Source organism: Stigmatopora nigra, chromosome 9, assembly GCF_051989575.1.
Source record: "Stigmatopora nigra isolate UIUO_SnigA chromosome 9, RoL_Snig_1.1, whole genome shotgun sequence".
Classification (NCBI taxonomy): domain Eukaryota; kingdom Metazoa; phylum Chordata; class Actinopteri; order Syngnathiformes; family Syngnathidae; genus Stigmatopora; species Stigmatopora nigra.
Genome location: NC_135516.1, coordinates 13,994,572 through 14,021,788, shown reverse-complemented (window position 1 = coordinate 14,021,788; position 27,217 = coordinate 13,994,572). Strand labels below are relative to the sequence as shown.

Genomic DNA, 27,217 nt, shown 5'->3' with positions numbered 1-27,217 from the left:
ATAATTTAGCATTTTAATCAATTTCTTCTTGTCCTCACAAGGGTCACAGGGGGTGCCATACCCTATCCCAGCTAACTACGAGCACCAGGCGGGGGATAATACACTGAATCGGTAGCCAGCCAATCACAGGGCACGAGGAAACTGACAACCAATCATAGCTAGAGGGGCAATTTAGAGTCTTCAACCTGTATGTTTTGGGGGATGTGGGAGGAAACTGGAGTACCCAGAGCAAAAGCCACGCTAGTCCGGTTACATATGCAAAATCCACATAGTGACAACCGATCTGGGATCGAACCCTCGACCCCAGAACTGTGAGGCAGACATGTTAACCACTTTTTCGCTGAAAATCCAGGATAAATAGAATGGGAAATGAATTAATCTTAATTAATATCTAATCAGTGTAAATTAACGTTAAACCAGATCAATATTCTTCCTGATGACTTAAATAGAACATATTGGCTTGTAAAAGAGAGCTTTCAATTCTACTGAGCTATTATTTTCCCACGATTTTCCGAACGACGCCGGAAATTGCCGAGTGAACCCGAAGCCGGCGGACCGACCGGAGTGAGTCGTGTCTCTCCTCCAAAACGAGGAACGAAGCGGAACGGAGTAACGGGAATCTGGGGAGTAAATGAAAAAACGATTCCACCCGCTCGCGGTGGACGCGAGTGCGTATCATATTCACTCAAAGACTAATATAAACACACTTTTGTTATTTATTTATTTTTATTTTTTAGAGGGGTGGGGGGTCCGTTTTTTTCGTGCTCATGCGCACACGGGCGCCTAATAGATCCACACACACTCGTCTGGACCAGCCGCTCGCGACAGGACCTCGTGTTTTCTTCCTTCCCGACTCTTTCATGGTTTGTTTTGAAATCTCTACAACCCCCTTGGACTTGTTTTACTCTTTTCCTCTTTTTTTTGGTTACCCTAACGTTGGATTTTCTTTCCCTTCGGTTGGCCACGAAGTGAATGAAGGACGTGGAGCGCTTCTTTCCAAGCGAGAGGTGCGGGTGTTGGTACCGGGGAGAAAGACATGCCAATGACGGCAGCGACATCGAGGAGACTCCGTAAGTGTTTTTTGCTACCAGTTTTCTTCTTTTAATTGAACTTGTAATACCGATTGACGATGTTTTTTTTTGGCTTGGGGTAACGTGTCACGGAATCAGTTTTGGGGGGCAGGGGGGTGGGGGGTCTTTTCTTTTTGGTGGGGGGTGTAACATAAGCAAAGGTCAGCCCTGGCGTTGACTGACCGCATGAAACAGTAGCTTTTTTTTGCACACAAAAAGCATAATTGCAATTAAACTAGATTAATAACGTTAATTTTTTCAAATGCACGATCATTCAAATGCGACTAGAATGACGGAATCTGCTTTAATGAGTTTAAAATGAATAAATCAATCAATTAATGGCAATGTTGGTGCGCAATGTTAAGGTTTCTCTTAATGAAATCCTATTGAAAAACAATAATAAATTTGCGAAATACATAAATTGCAGTTTTTAAAACCTGCAGAACATACATCACTTTACACCCCCCTCTCATCTTTTTATTCATTTATTTTTTTATTTTAATGGGATGCATGCAACGTCAATGCCCGTGGTTTGCATCAATGACGTCACAACCAGCAATAAAAAAAATCTGTTGAATAAAGATGTTGCTGACAGCTGTCAATCAACTGCAAAATACTTCAGTTTTTTTTTGGCCCCGCCTCCTTACCCCTTTTATTTTTTAATTGTGCTGATGCATAGCTCATTGTTCATAGCCTGTAGCGTTCCTCAAGGCTGGATCCAATCTGGGAAGGGTAGAAGAGTGTGTATGTGTGTGTGGGTGGGGGGGGGGGGGCTGTTTTTAATGCGCACGGGAAGATTTTAAAGCGACGCCCGCGGGGTCCTGCGTGGCAATTTTGCAGGGTGCAAATTATCGCCTTGGTCGAAAGCTCGGACCGTTCCCATCAAAAGACGAACGAGAGTGCGCTCTGATAGTTTCTCCAAATTGCATCACATGCATTTATAAAGAAGAAAGAATCACAAGGCCTTGATTGCGTGTGAGAAAGAACTGGATTGGAAGAATGAAGTTCCTTTACGTTTGGATGGACAAATATACACAAATGCCCACACTGAAAAAGGATTGGCTGTAATTTAAGAATCAGCCAGTGCATGTTTTATTTTATTTTTATTTTTTATTTCTCTACTGTAGCTGCTCTGTTTGAGGAGAAATTCACACTGTGTGGCTTAAGTGATACAAGACTGACTTTTTTTTTTTGCATAAGTGGCAGAATGTGACAATGTGTCAAGTCAGTGTGACGAGGGAGGGAAAAAAAAGACAATAGGCTGTTTTCAGGCAAAATTTGATACTACATATTGGATACAGTATGGCCAATTATAACGCTAGTCATAAGCAAAGATATTTAACCTGTTATTTTTCTCTATACATGTATATGAATACACTATAGATGCACTATTTTTTATGTGATCAACATTTGTGAACTAACAAATACATTGAAGAACACTTGGTAGCTTTTTTGGTAGCCTACAATAGTGCTTAAATCTATGACTGGTGTCAAAGTGGTGGCCCGGGGGCCAAATATGGTCCGCCACATCATTTTGTGGGGCCCGGGAAAATCAATGATGAGTGTCGACTTTCTGTTTTGGGTTTAAATTAAAATGAGGAGTATAGATGTATATTAAATTTCATGATTTTGCCCCTGTTAAATCAATAATTGTCATTTTTAAACCACTTTTTAGTTCAAAAATCATTTTGTAAGATCTTAAAATATATTTTAAAAAAGCTCAAATAAACATTGTTTTAGATCTATAAAAAACTAAACATTCATCACTAACTTAACTTTGGTGGACGTTTTTTTTAAACAGTTGTCATATTAACCACTTTTTGGTGAAATTGTTGAAAATCATAATTTCAATTTTTTCAAAAATTATGCTGTTTTGTATGTATGGAATATTTTCAATTTTGACAAACAGTATAATATTTTTTGACAAATTAGAAATTTTTGACAAATTTGAAATTTGTCAAAAATTTCAAATCTGTCAAAAGTTATTATACCATTTTGTATATATGGAATATTTTCAATTTTGGGTCATTTAGGATGTTGAATTTTGCTGGAATTTTCCAAGTGGCTCTTGATGGGTTTAGAATTATTTTTTAGGATGACATTCACCATTGCTTTTTTAGTGCATTTTGACAGTTGAACAAGTGCTTTGATAAAAAAAAATGTGACAGATGGGCCGGGTCAGCTACAAGATACGATAACATCTAAAAAAGTGCATCCGTTAACACTACATATGAAACATAAACATAAAAAAAGGACTCAAGTATTAACATACTCATCACTCATCATTCAAGTAAAAAGTATAAAGTACAAAGTCGAAAGGAATGTATTAAGAAATATTAAAATGTATATAAAAATGTAGTACTTTTACTCACCTTAACCTTGAAGTCCTACTAGACAAATGCGGATTGGTGCATTGTCATTTAAATTCAAGGCACTTTGTTATCAAGCTGTCCTACTGCTTTGTTCTGCTGACTACATTACAAGGGCCATACGAGGCCTCTGTCCACTGTAAAACATTCCGCAGGCAGCTGGTGCTATTTGGATATTGTTACATGATGGCTAGATATTTCACCATGCAATCCTCCAATGTATTGTTCAGCAGCAAATTTATTTCATTTTTTTCCTGCACCCTAATTGGTCTGCTTTTTATGATATCACACTCAGTTTTTTTCCAGATTTTTGTAGGATGTTGATAGTTGTAATTGACCAATAGTAGTTGTCATGGCTCAAGATGGAGGATTATTAATTGTTAAAATTTTTCTTGGTTGCCTTGGTTGAGGATTTGGTTAAATGTAAAATTAGGGTGTTTTTTGGACAAAAAGGGTGTTTTTTGGACTATAATTAAAGATAGAATCATTGGCTTGATGAGTTTATTGGCTTATTGTTGGTATATTGGTTTATTGATTTTTGGTGTTGAATAGTGTGCTTTTAAAAGATAATACGGTTTGGGCAAACTACGGCATGCGGGCCACATACGGCCCCGTTAGGATTTTTAATCTGGCCCGCCGGTGTTGTCCAAATTAAATTTTATTTATTTATTTTTTTACCCCAAGATGGCGCCGTCACGTGGAAGCCAGTGGCAGTAGCTGTGTCCACTATTATTCGTATTTCTAGTTTTACAGCCTTTCTATCTTTTTTAAATGACATTTTAATATTTCTAAATACTTTCCTGTTTACTTGACTTTGTACTTTTTACTTAAATGATGAGTGATGAGTATGTTAATACTACTTTAGTCCTTTTTTCTGTTCGTTTCATATGTACTGTTAACGGATGCACTTTTTTATATGTTATCATATCTTTGTGCTGACCTGGCCCGTCTATCAAATTTTAAAGTCAAAAGTTTGGCCAACAATGATTTAGGTCAATATATTCCCTAATTTGGTTCTCTAATGAGCCGAACAAGAAGGGTTTGCAGACAGGTTTTGCATCCCTCACCTTTTGGTCTATGTCCTTTGAACTTGTTGCTTGAATGCGTCTGTTGCTCGTTGACCTGAATACACGTTGTCACTTGTGACTTGTTTGTGAAGGGTATTTCCTAGAAGGCTTGGTCCGGGCTACATGCCAGAGCATCTGCCTTGGCCTCCTCATCCAGGCTTGGCGATTGTAGGCCAGGGTTGGGTTGGGGGTGGAGGCGGGGCTAAGGGCAGACTTGTTACTATTTATGAAGTCGATTTACTCAGCGGGCCACACGCTTAGAAACCACCAGGCACGAATGATTCCCAGTTGGTCCCGATTGGTAAATTCTTGGTCATTTCAAAGCGGCTGGCTGCTCTTTAATGAGAGCTTTGGCACTGGAGTGTCTTGGTTTGTGGTGGGTGGGATTGGCTTTTCTGTGGGGTTTACAGTGGATGTGCAGGACTGTTTTTAGGGCGTTGACAAGGAGAAGCCAAGGCCAATTTTTTTTATTTGCTGTATTTTCACGACTATAAGGCGCACTGGATTATAAAGCGCACCCTCAATGAATGACACATTTTTCCATACATAAAGCACACTGGATTATAAGGCGCCCTGTCTAGTTTGGAGAAAATTTAAGACTTCAGTGCGCTTTATAGTCGTGAAAATATGGGAATTTTATCTTTTTCCATATATAAGGCGCACTGGATTATAAATCGCCATGTCTATTTTGGAGAAAATTAAAGACATTTAAGTGCGCTTTATAGTTGTGAAAATATCCGTATTTTCACGACTATAAGGCGCACTGCATTATAATGAATGACATATTTTAATTTTTTTCAATATATAAAGCACACTGGATTATAAGTCGTCCTGTCTATTTTGGAGAAAATTTTAGCCTTTTAAGTGCGATTTATAGTCGTGACAATACAAGTATTTTCAGAACTATAAGGCGCACCGCACTATAAGGCTCACCCTCAATGAATGACACATTTTAATTTATTTCCATATATAAGGCGCACTGGATTATAAGGCTTCCTGTCTATTTTGGAGAAAATTAAAGACTTTTAAGTGTGCCTTATAGTCATGAAAATACACATATTTTCACGACTATAAGGCACACCCTCAATGAATGACACATTTTAATTTATTTCCATATATAAGGCACACTGAATTATAAGGCGCCCTGTCTATTTTGGAGAAAATATAAGACTTTTAAGTGCACCTTATAGTCGTGAAAATACGGCAACTTGAAAAAATGTTGAATTGAACTACAGAGGTTGCTTGGCAACATAATTAATCACACCTAGCGACACGCTGTAGTTGAGTCTGCTTGCTCACGGCTTGTGATTCTTACCCTTGTAGATTACTGCAGAAGATATTCAGATGTTCTGCTTAGACATCAGATTATGTCGCATCTACTGGGCCGCCGCAAGCTATTGTTCTGTTTATAGGGAGAGGGTGATCTTCAATAGCACGCTCGGTGGGGTTTAACAATGCTTTCTCCTTAGCGTAGGCAATATCGAGGTGGAGTGATTTAATGCTGGGAGCAATTGGTATGTTGACTGAGACTAGCTTTCTCTCAATGGAGATTCCAATGGTGGCAATTGAAACCAAGCAACATAAAAAAACTGGAAATAGAGCTAAAATGTCTTATGAGAGAGAAGCCTAGTTTTTGCCGTGACCGGACGATTGGTCGCCGGTCAAATGGTGACAGCTCTTAATATTATATTCATGAGAGAAAGTTTCATTTCTAAGAGAAAGATGAATAAAGTACTGTTTAATATCTAAGTACTGTTTGATGTAGTCTATGTACTGTTTAATATCTAAGTACTGTTTGATGTAGTCTATGTACTGTTTAATATCTAAGTACTCTTGAAACCAGCTCTCAAAATTATATTCATGAGAGTGAGTTAAATATCTAAGTACTGTTTAATATCTAAGTACTGTTTAATATCCAAGTACTGTTTAATATCTAAATACTTTTTAATATCTAATTACTCTTGAAACCAGCTCTCAAAATTATATTCATGAGAGTGAGTTAAATATCTAAGTACTGTTTAATATCTAAGTACTGTTTAATATCCAAGTACTGTTTAATATCTAAATACTTTTTAATATCTAAGTACTCTTGAAACCAGCTCTCAAAATTATATTCATGATAGTTTAATATCTAAGTACTGTTTATTATCTAAGACTTAGATTATAAACAGTACTTAGATTGTAAGTACTGTTTAATATCCAAGTACTGTTTAATATCTAAATACTTTTTAATATCTAAGTACTCTTGAAACCAGCTCTCAAAATTATATTCATGATAGTTTAATATCTAAGTACTGTTTATTATCTAAGTACTGTTTATTATCTTTGACTTAGATTATAAACAGTACTTAGATTCTAAGTACTGTTTAATATCTAAGTACTGTTGAAACCAGCTCTCAAAGTTATATTCATGAGAGTTTAATATCTAAACATCTACTTTTTCCAACAGTACTTAGATATGAAACTGTCTCTCATGAATATAATTTTGAGAGCTGTTTTCGACAGTAAACTCTCTGTCACCATTTGACCGGCGACCAAAAGACCGGCGACCAAATTTTCGAGCACCAGTTTTTTTGCTTGCCTGACTGCAAATCGTGTGTTGTTTCTGCTGAGTGAAAAGGTGAGTGTGGACAACATCGAGAGGTTAAGTGTTAATCAATTCTGTCTGTTTCTCATTAAAGAAGAGTTGCCCGTCTAGAAGGAGGAAGGAGGGAGGCTATTAGGCATATGGAGGAGCGATTACCTTTTGGAAAAAGAAAGACAATGCTATCAAGTCCTGGAAGAAAACTTAACTGTCTTTTTCCACCACTAACTTTCAACCAATGCCATTTTTTTGACTGATGATGTATGTCCAAGTAATGGACGTTAGTTTTTTTTACATGTAATCATATTTCTTAGTGACTAACAGATCACCTGCAAAATTCAATTATTAAGAATTTATGTGCTGATGATCTACGTGTCATGGCGGATTAGGAAAACGTTGAGTCATTTCCAGAGTATTATGAGAGATTTTAACCTGGTGCTAAGTAAGGCTTTCCCTGAACTCGCTGACTATTATTTTGTTTTTTACTGCCTGAAATTGAAGTAAATAAGCGAGAAAACAGCATGCAATAAGGATATGATTGAATACAGTGTTGGTAAGTATTAGCCAGGGCAATCTTTAACTTTAAAAGGATGCCATTTTGCCATTCTAATCAGTCACTTTGGCAGCTGGATTGTGTTTACATTTGAAAATAGGAGGTAACAATATGTAAGTAGATTGTTTTGGTCCAAGTTTTTTTTTCCAAGAGTAGTGTAAAGTCGGTACTTAACAAACAGCAAAAAATTGACAATATTGTAGTGTTCTTTCAAGAATTACCGTATTTTGCCGTTTAATATACCCAGGTATATTGAATGATTTTTGCTTTTTTGAGTTTCCTGGTTGTGCGCCATTTTATATACCCCTGTCGTTTAATATTTCCGGGTATATTAAACGGCAACTCATCTTTTTTGGGCAATATTTCAGTATCATTATAGATACTTAAATTCATTAAAATTCCAAGTCAGACTTTATTCAGCAGTAAGAAGTTTTAACCTGAGTAGTAAGTAATTTTAACCTGAGTAGTAAGTAGTTTTAACCTGAGTAGTAAGTAGTTTTAACCTGAGTAGTAAGTAGTTTTAACATGAGTAGTAAGTAGTTTTAACCAGAGTAGTTAGTAGTTTTAGTCTGCAAAATGTTGATATCACGGCATAAAAAGTGCATAGTGGATCGTACCTTCCCATTTGTGCGCCATTTAATATACCCCTACCATTTAATATACCCGGGTATTTTAAATGGGTGGGTATATTAAACAGCAAAATACAGTACATTGGAGTAACTTTATCAGGACTTGCTGATTGACAGATGAAATGACCGTTGTTTTGACACATTTGGCAACAGGCCATTTAATGATCACATCATTTGGGACACCAACTTTATGCTCTTGATTGCTCAATCGAAAAGTGGTGGATAATGGGAAAGTGCACACTTGGCAGTCTAGGGTTGCCTCCGCTGATGCAGCACATGAAAAGGACTTTAAAGGGATGGCAGTGTTTGTTGGAAAGGAAGGGAGATGACAGCTCTCTCTCTCTCTCTCTCTCTCTCTCTCTCTCTCTCTCTCTCTCTCTCTCTCTCTCTCTCTCTCTCTCTCTTTCTCTCTTTTTCGCAACTGGGGGCCTTGGCTCTCAGCGCCCAATGCGTCCTCTTGACAGCGCTGTAATGCCGTCAGAGATCATTAGCGCTGACAGCATCGCATCATGTCAAATAGCAGCTCATGGTCAAGCAATGAATCACACCGATAAGGACGGACGGGCTTGTTTAGTCCAATCCTTCCCCGTTTACATGAAATGTAGCGTTGCTGCTTGCTGACAACTTTGTTTTTAAATACTTTCATTGACTGTTATAACTGTCCGACAAATATGTTCAATATTTTCACGACTATAAGGCGCACCCTCAATGAATGACATGTTTTACCCAATATAAGGCACACTGTATTTTAAGGCGCACTGTATTATAAGGCGCACTGTCTATTTTGGAGAAAATTTAAGACTTTTAAGTGCGCCTTATAGTCGTGAAAATACAGTAATTGCTATTGACTTCCAGGTATGAAGCACTCACTACTTTACAGTCACCTCTAGAGCCAGCCATTGTTGATGTTTTGGATTTTTTGTATAAAATCTTGCAGTGGGGGAGGAGCTATATGATGGAAGATGTTGTAAACTAAGATGGCATCTGCATATTTAACAGTATTGAGTATTCAGTTCAGGCCTTTGTGTTTTTTTTAATATCTGACAGTGGTGATTTTTCGTTTTTGGTTTTCTGTTTTTTCCATATATAAGGCGCACTGTCTATTTTGGAGAAAATTTAAGACTTTTAAGTGCGCCTTATAGTTGTGAAAATACGGTAGGCTGAAACCAAAGGATTTGTAATATGTGGAGGATTGTTTATTGGAATTATTTTGAAAAATTATGGTCGGTTAATGAAGAAATTCGCCATTTTGGGCCTATTTTTATCGTAATGTTGATTGTAGATTAACACACAGTATTTTAATATTTCATCATGATAAATACATAATACATGACTTTCCCGGGCCACACAAAATGATTTGTTGGGCCACATTTGGCCCCCGGGCCGCCACTTTGACATCCTTGATCTAGAATCGTCGGATATCTCCCTCACCACTCTTGTATGAGCATTTTTTATTTATTTTTTACCGTGACACTGGACTTCTAAAGTCTATCGAATACAATTGAGGCTTCAAATATCTTTGAAAAGACTTTATTTTTTCTCGCTGTATTCCAATAATGGAAGCAATCATTGGGATTTCGATAAGGATGGAATCCACAATACTTCACATGTCACTGACCTGACTTTATATTGTTCCATTCTTATCGCTGCACAGCACAAAGTAATAAAAAGCGGGAATTCCTTTTTGGGGATGAAGTGGCTTCGGGTTTGACTTATTATTTTGCTATCATCTAAATACCGCCCTCTATATTTATAAATGAGCTCCCATGCCAATGCCGTTGCAAATGACCGACATATTCTTTGTCAAAAGTACATTTCAAGGTGACTAAAGTACGGTGGAAATGAAATATGATGCAAATATTACTGGCTGAGTCTGGAAAATTGATAGAATATTGCAGCGTGAAGTTTAAGGGTACTTAAAGCAGATCTGGTTAAACTACAGCCCGCGGGCCATATGCGGCCCGTTAGGCTATTTAATCCCGCCCGCCGACATTGTCCAAATAATTTTTTATTTATTTCCCCAAGATGGCGCCGTCACGCAGAAGCTAGTGGCAAATCTTATTTTTTTTGGTGTTTTACAGCCCCTTTTTTAGATAGCATTTTAATATTTGTTAATACATTCCTTTTTACTTGACTTTGTACTTTATACTTATTACTTTAATGATGAGTGATGAGTATGTTAATAATACTTTAGTCATTTTTTCTGTTTGTTTCATATGTACTGTTAACGGATGCACTTTTTTATATGTTATCCTATCTTGTGCTGACCCGGCCCATCTGTCAAATTTTTAAAGGGGAGCTTGTGCATTTTTTAGGCTCTTCTGCCAATAAAATAAACCCACAAAAAATGATTGCAGTGCATTATAGTGCAATAGTCATAAATTAAAATAGATCAAAATAAATTCAAATTGCTAATCTTAATTTTGCAAATATTTTCTGCAGAACCACACCTGACAGTAATCCATAAAAATCTCAAAAAATCACACAAAACATACTTTATAAAATGATCATTTAAGATATTCAAATAAAACAAAAACAAAGCACTCTAAGGGCAGAATTAATTCAAAAAATGGACTCGTATACTGAAATTTTGAACATAAACCATAATTGAGTGGAATTTTAATTTTTTCTGCATAAAAGTGCATCATTTATTCTTTATCTTATAACGTCTCTCATCACACATTTTTACTCACTAATTAAATCTGTCAATTTTCCAAAAAATGAACTATCAGATCAATAACTATTAAAATTACTCCAAAAAAATGCTCATAATGTGGCGTATTTGTTCTGCAAAATGATTATAATGCGCACTGTCAGTTTGAGGACAAAATATATGATTTTTTTTTCAGGGAAAAGCGCAGTATTTCAAATTTGCTATGTTAATTCCAACTGAAATATAAGTAAGTCAAAAGTTTGTACTTTAATTACGCGCATGAAACTGTTTTTCTCATTAAATCCCAGCCGGCCTTTTTGCTCAGTGTCAGACTTATATACTCCATTCCTTCTCACGCTAAAAAAGTAGAGCTGTACTCATAAATATGGTGATTGGTGTCAAACATATCTCTCCGCCGTACTAATGTGCACTTTCATGCTCTGAACATGTACTCCCAATTTTCAAGGCTGGGATTTAAAAAGCATGAAATTTGATTTGGGAACGGTGTGTAGGTGCACCGCTCCATTTTATTGAGAGACATTTTACTTATGACATTCATATCAAAGATGGATGATGGAAGGAAGTATTAAGGCTGAATTTTACAGGAGGGGGAAAAATAGCATCTCAACTTGCTTTTGTTTATTTTCTACAAAGAATGATGGGATGGATTCATTTGTAAATGAGAATAACTGTGCAATTAATGGTATATTGAGTTTGAAGTTTGAGGGGATTTTATTAGGACTGCAGTCTATCTTGTAATGGTCTTGAAGGACGATCGTTTTCAACTTGAGTGGAGGTACACTTGTAGTTTTAGAGTCACTTTGGTCACATTGGATTGGATTGGATAACTTTATACATCTCGTATTGGGGAAATTTTGTTGTCACGGTAGCTAGAGGGTGAGAATACAGACACAGAAAAAGACATTTTAGACATAAATAGATAGGTTATAAGTAAAAAAAATAAATATATAAATAAGTAAGCATGTTGCTGAAATATATATATATATATATATATATATATATATATATATATATATATATATATATATATATATATATATATATATATATATATATATATATATATATATATATATACACTTACATAGAAACATATAAATACATGTATATACATGCATATATACATATAAATACATGTATATACATGCATATATACACATACATACACACACATACATACATATACACACATACATATACATACATGTAAACCTATATATACATACGCATACATACATATATATGCATATATACATATAAATACATGTATATACATGCATATATACACATACATTTACATACATATATATACACACATATATCCATACACATACATACACACACATACATATATACACACATACATATACATACATGTAAACCTATATATACATACACATACATACATACATGTAAACCTATATATACATACACATACATACATATACATACATGTAAACCTATATATACATACACATACATACATATACATACATGTAAACCTATATATACATACACATACATACATATACATACATGTAAACCTATATATACATATGTATACATACATATACATACGTTTGGAAACCTATACATACATACACATATATGTACATGTATACATACGCATACATACATATATATATATATATACCTACATTCGCCTAGATGTACATGTATACATATGGTAGGTCTTAACACTCAGCCATTTGTTTTGTTGAAGGATCTTAAATAGGGCAAGGGACATTGAAGTACTCATAATGAATGGCCAGAGAATGCATTATTAGGCAGGAATCACTCAATAGTGCCTCATGTAACATAAAATAAAAAATCTATTCCATGAATCAATTTGTCTGTCATAAGAGGAAATGTAAAAAAAAAAATGAAGAATTTAGTCACGACTATTTTGGGTTCTGTAAATACCTTGAACCAAAGCCGATAGTGAAATGTGAGTTGTTTCATTTTGAATTGAATTCTGTTCTTTATTTGTTCTTCTTCTGCGCCAGTTGCATGATGTAGACATTTTTTTCTTCAGTACACAAACCCAAAACGTCAAATTACAATAAAAAAAACAACAATTTAAGGCAACTGACAGTCACCACAATTATTTTTACGTTTATTCCGAACTATCCGTGAAGAAATTGCTTTCCTAAATGATCAAATACGAAGTCTATATTAAAAAAAAAGACAAACTGTCAACTCTTATTGATTCCATTCCTTTCCCTTTGTAGATACAAATAGATAAAAAGAAAAACAAATCTATTCAGAGCACTCGTGTCCCTTTTTTTTCTCCATTTCTTGAGTTTAATATGTCAATGAACAGCCTTACTTTATGCACCGATCGTCAAAACTACAATATTCTGCTCTTTTATACGTCTTACACGGCCTTGAATTATTGTACTCGGCCAGCCATCTTTATAAAAAGACATTGTTCAGACATTCTTCTCTACTTTTTTTGCCTACTGGCTAAAAAATCGGGGAGAGACCTTACGGACGGCAAGGTGAGATCTATACTGCAGTACTTCTAAAAAAGGCTAATGATTCATTGGGCTGGCTCCATCCCATATTGTCCCTGAGGCTGAAAGAAATAGCTGGCATTATCGTCTGCAAATGGCTTTGAAAATGCTCTCAGCTACATTGAGCAAGGCACTGATTTATGGCGTAAGAAGGCCTGATCACTTTGGTTTTCCGTCACGTATTGGCCCCAAAGTATGTACACAAACATTCCAAGTGTGTACTTACAAAGCCACTTTATACATCTACGAACTGGCAATTTATGTAACGTATTTTCCCGACTATAAGGCGCACTTAAAAGTCTTACATTTTCTCCAAAATAGACAGTGCGCCTTATAATCCAGTGCGCCTTATATATGGAAAAAACAGAAAACCTAAAACGAAAAACCACCACTGTCGGATATTAAAAAAACAAAAACGCCTGAACTGAATACTCAATACTGTTAAATATGCAGATGTCATCTTAGTTTACAACATCTTCCATCATATAGCTCCTCCACCACTGCAAGATTTTATACCAAAAAAATCCAGAACATCAACAATGGCTGGCTCTAGAGGTGACTGTAAAGTAGTGAGTACTTCATACCTGGAAGTCAATAGCAATTACCGTATTTTCACCACTATAAGGCGGACTTAAAAGTCTTAAATTTCCTCCAAAATAGACAGTCCGCCTTATAATCCAGTGCGCCTTATATATGGAAAAAAATCTTTCATTGGGGGTGCGCCATTTAATGCGGTGCGCCTTATAGTCGTGAAAATACAATATCTTCAATTTAAGCTTAATTTTGTGTGGTATTCTGAAAAGAGAAAAGATAGTAAGACACTTATTTATGGGACTCAAAGTTGTTGGGTGATAAAAGAAGGACATTTTTTGCAATGTATCCAACCGAGGAATGAACTTTTAAAAAAGGAAATGTCTTTTATTAGTCTGTTTCTACTGGCTATATACGGATATGTACGCGCCTTAGCTGCTTGAAGTATTTTTTTTTCTTCTCGCTTTTATCTGGTGTCACTAGAGAACACAAATTTCCTGAAATAGCCAGGGCCATGTTTTAGTGACGATGGAAAGTTGTTCCTCTGCAATTCTTAGGTTTAGTGACAATATTATGGAATATTGCAATTTTCGAGTTTAGTGACAAAATCGTACAACAGGACAGAGAGATACGATAGAGACAAAAAAGATACGATACATATAAAAAAGTGCATCCGTTAACAGTACATATGAAACATAAACAGAAAAAAATACTCAAAAAAATACACATCACTCATCATTAAAGTAAAAAGTATAAAGTACAAAGTAAAGTAAGTAAAGGAATGTATTAAGAAATATTAAAATGTCATTTAAAAAAAGATAGAAGGGCTGTAAAACACAAAAAACTAATAAGAGTGGACACAGCTACTGCCACTGGCTTCCGCAGGACAGCGCCATCTTGGGGAAAAATGTTTGGACAATGTCATTGGGCCAGATTAAAAAGCCTAATGGGCCATATGTGGCCCGCGGGCCATAGTTTGCCCAGAGTGGTATAGTAGCATAGTTTGGATGGAAAAAAGACTACTTAAAGAATGACTTAGGCCTTGTATTTTTAATAGAAAACAATGCTATTTGAAGTAAATTGTTCAAAAAAGAGGATCTTGCAGGCAAAAGGGTGTTAGGGAATAAATGTTGTGTTCAATACAACTCTTTAAAAACACAGTTGACCCATGGTCAACCTATTTTGGTGTCCTCCAGAAAGTATTTTCAATAAAAATGGGAGACCGCATTGATCCAGTCAATTCATCTTTTCATATTGAACGTGGAATTTTAAAGTCTAATGTCTCTCACAAGTGTAGAAAAGGTGGTGGTGGGGGGGGAAAGTCAGTACTTGCCCAGCCATAAAATAAGCGTCAGATTGAGTTTGAAGTAAAAGCAAAGCAAAAAGAACCAGCTGTGAATCTAACCTGAAGGCATTTAAATAAAAAGCCCAAATCCTTTGCTACTACTTGGCACTTGAAAAAGAGCACCTGTTTCTTTATTCCTAAATGTTTTTTTGATTTTTTTGGGGGGGGTTAAAACGTTCTTTAGCAACTTGCCGTTTTACAATTTTGGCTTGAAAAATAAATCATTTTTATTATAATAGTATTCATTCTTAGTTATACACAGTCAGTACTATATCAATGCCTATTTGTACCTGGTAAAGGATACACTGAAACTGTCAATAACCACTCCAACCAATGGTTCCTTTATGTAAGGTTTGTAAACTACGGTCCGTGGGCCACGTGTGGCCCCTTAGTCTTTGTAGTCCGGCCCGCCGACTTTTTAGAATTTTTTTTTTACCCCAAGATGGCGCCATCACACGAAAGCCAGTGGCAGTAGCTCTATCCACTCTTATTTGTTTTTTTGTGTTTTACAGCCCTTCCATCTTTTTTTAAATGACATTTTAATATTACTTAATACATTCCTTTACTTACTTTACTTTGCACTTTATACTTTTTACTTTAATGATGAGTGATGAGTATGTTAATACTTTAGTTCTTATTTTCTTTTTATGTTTCATATGTACTATTAACGGATGTACTTTTTTATTTGTATCTTATCTTATACTGACCCTGCCCATCTATCAAAATTTTAAAGTCAATATGGCCCCCGATCCCAAAAGTTTGCCCACCCCTGTTTATGCATCTTTCATTCATTTACCAAACATAGTTACTATTTTCTTCTAGTAAGACAACATTTTCGTCCATTACAGTTTAACCAATCAGGTTTTCTACTCCAACAAGCATTACCCGACAATCAACAGACTATTTCTAAAACACCAGATTAAGGATTAATTCCTACACCCATGCTTCACCTTAAAAGTTGCTTAAAATAGTAAAAAAAATGTCATGTCAACTTCACATTAATGCAAAACAAAGCATGAAATCAACCAAAAAACGAAGACTCCATTCAAAGGACGGACACAAGACGTTTTGTACCTTGTGGCTAACAGAATAAGTCTCTTGGGGAGGTTCTAATAATCCAGAGTACTCCCAAATTCCTCAGAGCACAGCATTAATTATTAGATAAGCAAAGTTAATTTGCTTGAGTATGCATATTCATGACAACGTTATCCCGGGAACACTGAGGCTCATTTACATTTAAAGCGGCACATTGCGGTCAAGGACTGTGTGTTGTACCACAATGCTTTGGAGCATTCCAATGAGTCCTTTTGAGTGGATGATGGGATGTCACTTGGACGTGAACACCCAATCCTCGAAAAACTACGCTAAAAACTCCCTGTTAAAACTAAGGACCAGTACAAAGTATTAGCTTAATGATGCATAGAAAACATCTGGAATACTCCCTTTACGACTGTTCCTTACTGAACCACCTGTTGTGTTGGGCTGTTGTTAGTGTGGAAGTAAATATTGTGTTTTTTTTTTAGTATAAAACTCATTGGTTTCATATTAAATGGCTGGATATTCTTTGATTAGAAGTATAAAGAGTATAGAAATACAATGGATTGGATTGGATAATTTTATTTATAACGTATTTGGGTGATTTTGTTGTCATAGTAGCAAGAGGGTGAGAATACAGACACAGAAAAAGACATTGTAGACATAAATAGATAGTTAATAAGTAAGTTAATAAGTAAATACCTGTAAATATATAAATAAATAAGCGTACAATTGCTCCCTTTGTCCATATTTACAATGCCTAGCAGGCTTTTTGTTACCATGACAATAACAGAGATATAGCTAATGCTTTGGAACTAACAAATACAATTAAGATAGCGGAATTTTTATGTTACATTTGGCTAATTTACATAACAACACTGGTTTTTCATTTAAATGGATTGTCCACAGTTGACATGCATTACCGGGAATGCATATTCTACAGAAAGTTGTATTATATAATACTTTAAAAGGTACTTTAAAATTTCTGCAGATACCTAATAACGTGTTTATAGAACTATGACAAAGAGGTATATCCCTAAATTGTACATGAAAGACAGTTACTTATGCACTGTATTATACACTGAATTATAATTTAACCTGTGTCAGCACTTTTCCTACAACTCTATTTCCCATTCACATAATCTCCTGTTGTATTTTTTCATATTTCAAGATCTTAATAATTATAAAACTCAATAATTTCCCATCCACATAATCTCTCATTGTATTTCTTCATATTTCAAGATCTCAATACTTATAAAACTCAATTATTTCCCATTCACATGATCTCCCGTTGTATTTCTTCATATTTCAAGATCTTAACACTTATAAAACTCAATGATTTCCCATTCAAATAATCTTCCATTGTATCTATTCATATTTCAATATCTTAATACTTATAAAACTCACTAATTTCCCATTCACATCATCTCCCATCATACTTTTTACCCTCCTGCCACCAAACTAGTTCTCCCTATGATTGACATTGCACCCACCAATTGCAGCCAACTATAATTAATCACCACTTCAATCCTACACACAACAGAACTCACCACATTTGCACTGTAAAACATTTCAGCATGAAACACTTCCTTCCTGGATTACCATTTCTTTTTGCGAATGACTGATGTCTCAGGGGTCGGTACTGTCTTTTTTCCATGCCGACAACGGAATGGGAACTCAGTCAGTTTCTGTTTTGAGGTGCTTCTCGCCCCCTCTGGCGCAATGCTACAATGTAAGCAGGCGCCTCTTCACATTAACAACAAGCAGAAGCAGCAGTTCGTTCGCTCGACTGTGCAATGCAGGAGATTGCTACTACTGTGTTTCTTTCTGTGTGACATAGCAAGAGGCGGTAGAGAGAGAGAGATAGCCAGTACACAAGACTTGATCCTCCTGCACATGTCAATAAAACTGACAGCACGGATGAGGATTATTCCTTTTTCTGGCAGTTTGGCCTGTAAACGACTTCCTAGAGTACCTCCTGTGTACTTTACATTGAGGATTAATGTCACCCGTTGTTGTTCAGTGTCAGGTGACATAAACCTGTAGACCTGACCTCCGGGTACTGAAACCATGTATGTATTGGTCAAAAAGAATGATACAAGTGTTTGTAGGTATGATTTACTCTGTTCAGGGTCACCGTGGAAAATACAGGCGTTCAACTTCGTTTCTATTGATTCATTTGTTCATACTTTGGTTTTGATTTTGTTAGAAGGAATTTGAATACTAGCAAAATGATGGTATGTGTACTTGCTTGTGGAGTTTCATCCAAATTGTCACTGATCTATCCATTTTTGTCTGCTAATCTAATCAAATCATCTCAAATGAGCACATTCCTGGTACTACCCCAACAATGTTCCCTCTAATTTTTCGTTGGTCTGGGCAGAAAGACTTCAGCTCAGTAGATTAACTCCACAGGTACTGCCTGACTACCAACAGAAATGTCTCTTTAGCTTCTCTGTAGTACAATACCTTTAGATAAATCAACATTGTGACTATGGGGGGAAACAATATGGTTGAAGGCAATGTTCCCTTTAATTTTTTGTTGGTCTGGGTAGAAAGACAACCTCCCTGAGCGCATTGAGTACCCGTGTGACATCATCATTGCTCGCTATGGGTATACACCAGTATCATACCTGCCATAAGCAGGTGCATGTCAATGTTCCTTCTAATTTTTGTTAAAGAGGCTGACAGCTGATGGAAGGAATGATCTGCAGAAGCTCCTTCCTGCAGCAGTCTATTGCTGAAAGAGCTTTGGAGGGACTCCACAGACTCATGCAGGGGGTGGGGGGTGTTTTCCATGATGGATATCATCCTGGTCAGCATCCTCTGCTCTCTTATTTTAATGAAAAAATGGAGAAACCTTGTTATTTTAATAAAAAAATGGCATTCAATGCCCAAAAAAAGCAACCCTGACCCTTACAGAATGTTTGTATTCAAGTAAGGTCAGAATGAATAATAGCTGGTATTCATTTTCCCAATAGTCATTTTGTTGTTTTGTGTATCTACTTAGTTTTTGGGGGGGGTACGGTTAAGAAAACCTTTTGGGGAACCTCCCTTCGGAAAATCCCTTAGTGGCCTTTTGGGCTTAAATGAATAATTCAAAGCAAAAAATCTTTAGGAGGAAAGAAAAACGATATTTTTCAACTCCGCGATAATATTAAAACGGCCTTGCAGCCCAATTTGTATTCATGAGTAAATCCCATAACATCTCTCGGCAAATGTAATCAGCGGCAACATCAAAACTGACAGAGAATGGCTATTCATGAGGTTTGTTCGGCTCACAATCCGTTTTTGCACAAACATGAATTAAGTTGGCTTGTGGGGGTGTACTTCATTTTGCATACTGCTGACCCCAGTCACAATAAAACTACTTAGCATCTGTGTACTAGTATATATTCATCGTACATCTGCCGGACGGACTCAGTGCGACTTAACGTAGTGACATGCTTTATAACCTTTCATTGGATTTTACCATGATGCAAATATCATGCATTATTTATTAGAAAAAATGCTTCATAGCATAATGTCATGTTTAGGCTATTTTTCTACTGATTAGCTATGATGGGATTTGAAGTTGCCGTCAAAACAAATATGTACTACAGTGTCCTCTAATGTTAAATGTAGTACATCTCAATTTTTACTTGTGTTGTTCATCGGACTCATTTTTTTGTATATGAAGAAATATTTCCAAAAATCAAAAAAGACGTCATCATTCAGGTGGTTCCTACTTGTAGAAGCTGCTGTTGCGTTTATGTGTGTGTTAGTAATTGCTTCATGCTACGTTATTGAGATGACTGCCATGCACTATTAGGCAAGTTTAATGACGTGAAACAATTGCGCTTAACACAAGCTATAAATCAGATACGTTACTATGGCTACTGTGTTTGCTATGACCAAGATTAAAAGGTATGTGAGGCCAATTTGTGACGTAAATTGTACCGTGATACTTGGTGCTCTGACCGTTTGGTCGCTGGAAGTTTGGTCGACGGTCAAATGGTGACAGAGAGTATACTGTTGATACTAGCTCTCACAATTATATTCATGAGAGAGAGTTTAATAAATGAGAGAGAGAGTTTAATATCTAAGAGAGAAGTTTAATATCCAAGAGAGAAGTTTAATATTTAAGAGAGAAGTTGAATATCTAAGAGAGAAGTTTAATATCTAAGAGAGAAGTTTAATATCTAAGTACTGTTTAATATCTAAGTACTGATGAAAAGAGTAGATATTTAGATATTAAATTCTCTCATGAATATAATTATGAGAGCTTGTTTCAACAGTACTTGGATATTAAACAGTACTTAGATATTAAACAGTACTAAGATATTAAACAGTACTTAGATATTAAACAGTACTTAGATATTAAACAGTACTTGGATATTATACAGTACTTGGATATTAAACAGTACTTAGATATTAAACACTACTTGGATATTAAACATTACTTGGATATTAAACATTACTTAGATATTAAACAGGACTTGGATATCAGACATTACTTAGATATTAAACTCTCTCTCTCTTAGCTATTAAACTCTCTCATGAATATAATTTTGAGACCGGCAACCAAAAGACCGGCGACCAAATGTCCGAGCACCGTAAATATGAGGTACATATATATATATGCAGTACATTATTTTTTTCAGACAAGACTTTTGTAATTTTAGGTGCATGGAGACATTTTTCTCAGTTTCATCTGTCTAGAATTTTAATGATTTCCCAATGCTGTTTTGTCTTCAATGCATTTGAGCAAGGCTTTACAAAAGCATGTATAGCCTCAAGCATACAACTGAAACAATCTATCCTACTGAAAATTCAATCTATTTTTGTGTTGAGGGGGTTTCGTTATTATGATCAGAATGACATACACTCCTGAAACATTTAGCTGCTTTATTTTGATTAAATCTAAAATTGTTTTCCACATTTATACCATGCATTTAGCGAATATTTAAATATGGTGTATCTGTGATCTTTCACAATTGTTTGCTCTTAACTTGGAGGCTAATAAGACTTGTTTTTTTTACTTTAAACTAATCAGTTTGTTGCCTTTCTGATTTTTTTCATCAGATTTGGCCTTTTGGAGCAGTCAAGTTTTATTATTCTTGACTAGAGAGATATCCGATGTCTTGGAATCAAGTTTTTTGACTGCAGGTATGTAAATATTCCTCTATTTTGTTGATTATAGGAAAGATATTAGTATAATTTGTGATTGAATTTTTGATCGTTTAGTATATGTTCAAATGGAGACTGTATTCTATCTTTTTAATTGAGTTGAATTTATTTGTGAATGTCAATCCAAACCAATCCAAGATGGTATTTACCTTCTATAAAAAAAAAAAACCCTGAAAAAAAAACCTTCAACAGCTCACAGAATGTCAGACCAGCACTTCATTTCTACAATCCTCTGACCTTTAACGGATAAGATAGAGAGGAAAAAAAAATACACGACTAGAGTATTTCCATCAAATTTTCACCTTTTTTGTCGGAGGTAAAATAGCAAATGTTTCATAGCCGAGATTCTGAATAGTCACAAAGAAGGGAGAAGCTTTTGTTCGCATTATTTGGTTGTCCCATTGCTGTTTGTGCACTTGGCAACACCGACATGCCATCCTTCAACAGGCAAATAATAGTGTTTGTCAATGAGAAACAGAGCAACCACCATACGCATTCCTATGTTAAATGATGAATGCATTTTTTAAAAACACTTTTTTTGAGCCGATTCCATGAATTTGAAAAATAACACGCTCGTAATGGGGCAATTGCAAACTATTTTCGTCTTCTCTGCGCAGCAGCAATCATATGGCGCGCAGTAAATAAAATCCAAACTATTTATTTTTAGTTTTATACCCCTTTCCCCATGATGGCGCCGTTTACGAGGCAGCCAGTGGCAGTAAATCTGTCCACTCTTATGTTTTTTCATGTTTTTCAGCATGTTTTACATGAAAAATTAGAGGGAACATTGACATGCACCTCCTTATGGCAAGTGTGATACTAGTGTGCCTATGGCGAGCAATGATGATGTCACACTGGTACTCAGTGCACTCAGGGAGCTTGTCTTTCTGCCCAGACCAACAAAAAAATAGAGGGAATATAGTATTGGGGACAATATTTTTTGGTATTAAATCACCAAATGAATACAGCCTAAGACTGCTAGGTTTACACATTTGATCAAGTTATTTTCAGTTTTGCTGAATAGTGTTTGAAGGGTTCTGGATCTTGGTGGAGGTCTGGTTTTGACCTATTTTTTTGAGTTTGCGCCACATTTTAGGTCAAAATACTAGGGTAAATTTTAATATTTCTTAATACATTCCTTTTTACTTGACTTTATACTTTCTACTTTTTACTTTAATGAGGAGTGATGAGTATGTCAATACTTTAGTCCTTTTTTTCTTGTAATGTTTCATTTGTACTGTTAACGGATGCACTTTTTTATATGTATCGTATCTTGTGTTGACCCCGCCCATCTCTCAAATTTTTAAAGTCAATGTGGCCCCCGGGGCCCAAAAGTTTTAGGTGAATATTTGTAGGAGGGGCGCTTTTACAAAATCCCAACTTCATTTCCTTACCAAGATCAGTCATCTTTACTTCAATGGCATGTTACCAAATGAATCTTCTCCTTATTGTAAGATGAGAAGTACTCCCTGACAGAATGTTGGCAACCCCCCCCACCCCACCCCACCCCACTTCACCCCTCCAACCCCTTCCCCTATATACAGCTCATTTTGTACACGGTAAGCTGACAGTTGTGAAGAAACAAGCCTAAGGGAATGCAGTGCACGCCTCTGATGTTGTATCTTCTCGGTCCAGCACTTGTTCCTTTGGAGCTGGGCTCCAACCAATCCCGATCCCCCGTTGCTCACCAGACCCTCAGGGCCCACTTTGATCTCCCAGAGCAGGACAGCGGTTCAAGCATCTTGTAATATTTCACTGTTTAATCCATCAGATGTGTTTGTCTCAGCAATAGGATAATGAACATGTCTATCTAGTGCTTCGCTTTGCTTCTACACCCCACTTGACTAATCCAGGAAAAATAGTTTGAAAACGATAGTTAATTGAAACTCCTTCTTGACATTGAATTGTACGTTTAATGGGATTTTATTTACGCAGATAAAAATAATCAACTGTAGGACTATGATGCTGGGAGAGCTATTACATTTTTTATTTTCATACATCATTGAACAATCAGGGCAGAGATGATTCTACCGATCATCTGTCAGTTTGTATAAACTCGCTTAATAGACACCAAAAAGTGGAGGAAACTGATGTCCAATCTGGTTCAGTCAAAAACAGGTGATGACATAGTAATTATGACTGGCATCTTATTATTGGCAATAAGGTCGTATTGTACTAAACAGCTTGGAGGGAGTTAAATTTACCTAGCAACTCATAACATGTTAGATTTTCCTTGGAGACAACCTCTTCTAAGGTAGACAAGAATTCTCCTGGTGCCAACATTGGTGTTCACACTAAGATTTGTTGTTGACCTGATACCAATGCGCAATTGTGCACTACTCTCGTCTTCTCTGCGCAGCAGCAATCATATGGCGCGCAGTAAATAAAATCCAAACTTGTTTTTTTTACCTCTTTCCCCATGATGGCGCTGTTTACGTGGTAGCCAGTGGCAGTATTTCTGTCCACTCTTATGTTTTTTCGTGTTTTACAGCATGTTTTACATGAAAAATTAGAGGGAACATTGACATGCACCTGCTTATGCCAGGTGTGATACCCATAGCGACCAATCATGTCACTCACACTGGTACTCAGTGTGCTCAGGGAGGTTGTCTTTCTGCCCAGACCAACGGAAAATTTGAGGGAATATTGTATTGGGGACAATACATTTTGGTATTAAATCACCAAATGAATACAGCCTAAGACTGCTAGTTTTCCACATTTGATCAAGTTGATTTCAGTTTTGCTGAATAGTGTTTGAAGGCTTCTGAATCTTGGTAGAGGTCTGGTTTTGACCTATTTTTTTGGAGTTTGCGCCACATTTTAGGTCAGACATGGGCAAACTACTAGATTACATTTTAATATTTCTTAATACATTCCTTTTTACTTTACTTTGTACTTTATACTTTTGACTTGAATGATGAGTGATGAGTATGTTACTACTTTAGTCCTTGTTTTCTGTTTATGTTACATATGTACTGTTAACGGATGCACTTTTTTATATGTTATCATATCTTGTGCTGACCTGGCTCCATCTGGCAAATTTTAAAAATCAAGAGGTTGAAATGATTTTGAATAAAAATAGCATAGGCACAATAGTGAAAGATTGAATAACAGTAGTGCAAAAGTCTAACGTTTTATAGCACTGATTTGGAATGTTATTTGCCAACAACCAGAGTAAAATATATATAACATGCTTGGCTTTCTATTGACAGTTTTAATTCTACTTTTAATGGCTAAGTTAAACAGATTCAAGCTATCTTATAGGACATCATATGAAGCAAAGTTGAGATCAGTACATTTGACTTCTTGTTATGAATACGCACACCAACTGATAAGTGCAAGCCACCTGGAAAAGGTCAAAAACTGGGGCAGCAGACCTGTTTGTCTATCTTGTTTTTTTCCCAAGTATTATTTTGTCTTGTTCTCAAAAGGCAGACAGACAAACAGACATCCTTGAGGCCCTTCTACATGCTTGCCTGCATCAATAATACAAAGTGACATGCACAAGATACTTTCAAGGAGAAGCCGTCGCTTCGCGTTGGCTAGTGTGCTTTGCCGTGAAACTTGGATGAGAACTGACAATCCTCGGGATAGTCTGCGACCCATCCCGGTTGGGTCAACTCGGTCCCTACAGATTTCCAAGGGCTTTAGCTCACAGCTAAAATAGATAGCTAAGGATACAGACCCAAAAAGTGTTGATTGAAAATATGAATAATGTAGAAAATGTCAAATCTTTTTGCTAGGCTGTTTTCAAGGCAAAAAGTATTTTGATAGGCACATACCGTATTTTCACGACTATAAGGCGCACTTAAAAGTCTTAAATTTTCTCCAAAATAGACAGGGCGCCTTATAATCCAGTGCGCCTTATATATGGAAAAAACTGAAAACCAAAGACGAAAAACCACCACTGTCGGATATTAAAAAAACACAAACGCTGAACTGAATACTCAATACTGTTAAATATGCAGATGCCATCTTAGTTTACAAAATCTTCCATCATGTAGCTCCTCCCCCACTGCAAGATTTTATACCAAAAAAATCCAAAACATCAACAATGGCTGGCTCTAGAGGTGACTATAGTGAGTGCTTCATACCTGGAAGTCAATAGCAATTACCGTATTTTCACCACTATAAGGCGCACTTAAGTCTTAAATTTTCTCCAAAATTGACAGTGCGCCTTATAATACAGTGCGCCTTATATATGGAAAAATGTCATTCATTGCGGGTGCGCCTTATAATGCGGTGCACCTTATAGTCGTGAAAATACGGTAAATTCGAAGCAAGGACACGGGCAGAAAGATTAAAAAAAAACAAGTCATATGATCCATTTCTACAGCCTTAGCGGCTAATTGGTCGAGACATTTTGCTTAGGTGGCTTAGCATCTTAGCCACATGGGGATTTGAAGTGGGCGTGGTAGATTAGGATGGACATGGTTGGCTAGGGGTCATGACCTAAAATACGCTGATTCAAGAAACTATGTCATTTTTACCTCCCTGTAAAGGACTACTACGATTCAGTACAATAAAAGACCAAACAATAGGACAACGTCCTTCAAAAGTTGGACAATCAATCCTGTGTGTCAGACAAGATGTCAGCAAATCTCCCGAGACTTCAGCAAATCTCCTGACACTTTAGCTCAGTAGATTAACTCCACAGGTACTGCCTGACTAGTAACAGAAATGTCTCTTTAGCTCCACAGTAGTACAGTACCTTTAGATAAGTCAACATTGTGACTGTAGGGGAAACAATATGGTACCAGGCAATGTTCCCTCTAATTTTCTAAGGGATAAGAAAACAAGTTTGGATTTTATGTACCGTATTTTCACGACTACAAAGCGCACCCTCAATGAATAACATTTTTTTCCATGTATAAGGCGCACTGTATTATAAGGCGCACTGTATTATGAGGCGCACTATCTATTTTGGAGAAAATGTAAGACTTAAGTGCGCCTTATAGTGGTGAAAATACGGTAATTGCTATTTACTTCCAGGTATGAAGCACTCACTACTTTACAGTCACCTCTAGAGCCAGCCATTGTTGATGTTTTGGATTTTTTTGTATAAAATCTTGCAGTGGGGGAGGAGCTATATGTTGGAAGATTTTGTAAACTAAGATGGCATCTGCATATTTAACAGTATTGAGTATTCAGTTCAGGCGTTTGTGTTTTTTTTTAATATCCGACAGTGGTGGTTTTTCGTTTTTGGTGTTGTTTTTTCCATATATAAGGCGCACTGAATTATAAGGCGCACTGTCTATTTTGGAGAAAATTTAAGACTTTTAAATGCGCCTTATAGTCGTGAAAATACAGTAAAAATGTTAAAAAGAAAAACAATATAGTCAAGAGCCACACATATTTCATCTATTATCAGCTAATGTTGACAGCACCATCATGCGGGAAGAGGTATATTTAAAAATAATAATAATATTAATTAAAAAACAAAGTTTGGATTTTATTTACTGCGCGCCATTTGATTGCTACTGCGCAGAGAAGACGAAAATAGTGCGCATGTTACAGGGAACATTGCTCTTTAACACCCAAATGGAACTGTTATGGGATCTGACCTACTATGTGATGCAAATGAGGAATCTGCTCCTTCACCTTCTCTACTTATTAGCATTTAGCTTAGCATTTACCTGGCAATTTCTAACCTCACTTTATGGAGATGATTTAAG

General features: G+C 36.2%; 1 protein-coding gene across 16 annotated transcripts in view; it reads left to right on the top strand.

The window, feature by feature from the left end:
- The first annotated feature begins 648 nt into the window (after positions 1 to 648).
- Positions 649 to 27,217, top strand: part of ptprfb (protein tyrosine phosphatase receptor type Fb) — a 176,788-nt gene continuing 150,219 nt past the window's right edge. For 6 of the 16 annotated variants that reach the window (XM_077725120.1, XM_077725118.1, XM_077725122.1 and 3 more), the window contains exons 1-3: positions 650 to 863; positions 970 to 1,070; positions 21,438 to 21,521. The gene's annotated coding sequence lies outside the window, so the exon portion shown is untranslated. Of the gene's footprint in view, positions 1,071 to 21,437; positions 21,522 to 27,217 lie in introns of all 16 variants that reach the window. The other 10 variants (XM_077725123.1, XM_077725127.1, XM_077725126.1 and 7 more) reach the window with 6 other exon arrangements.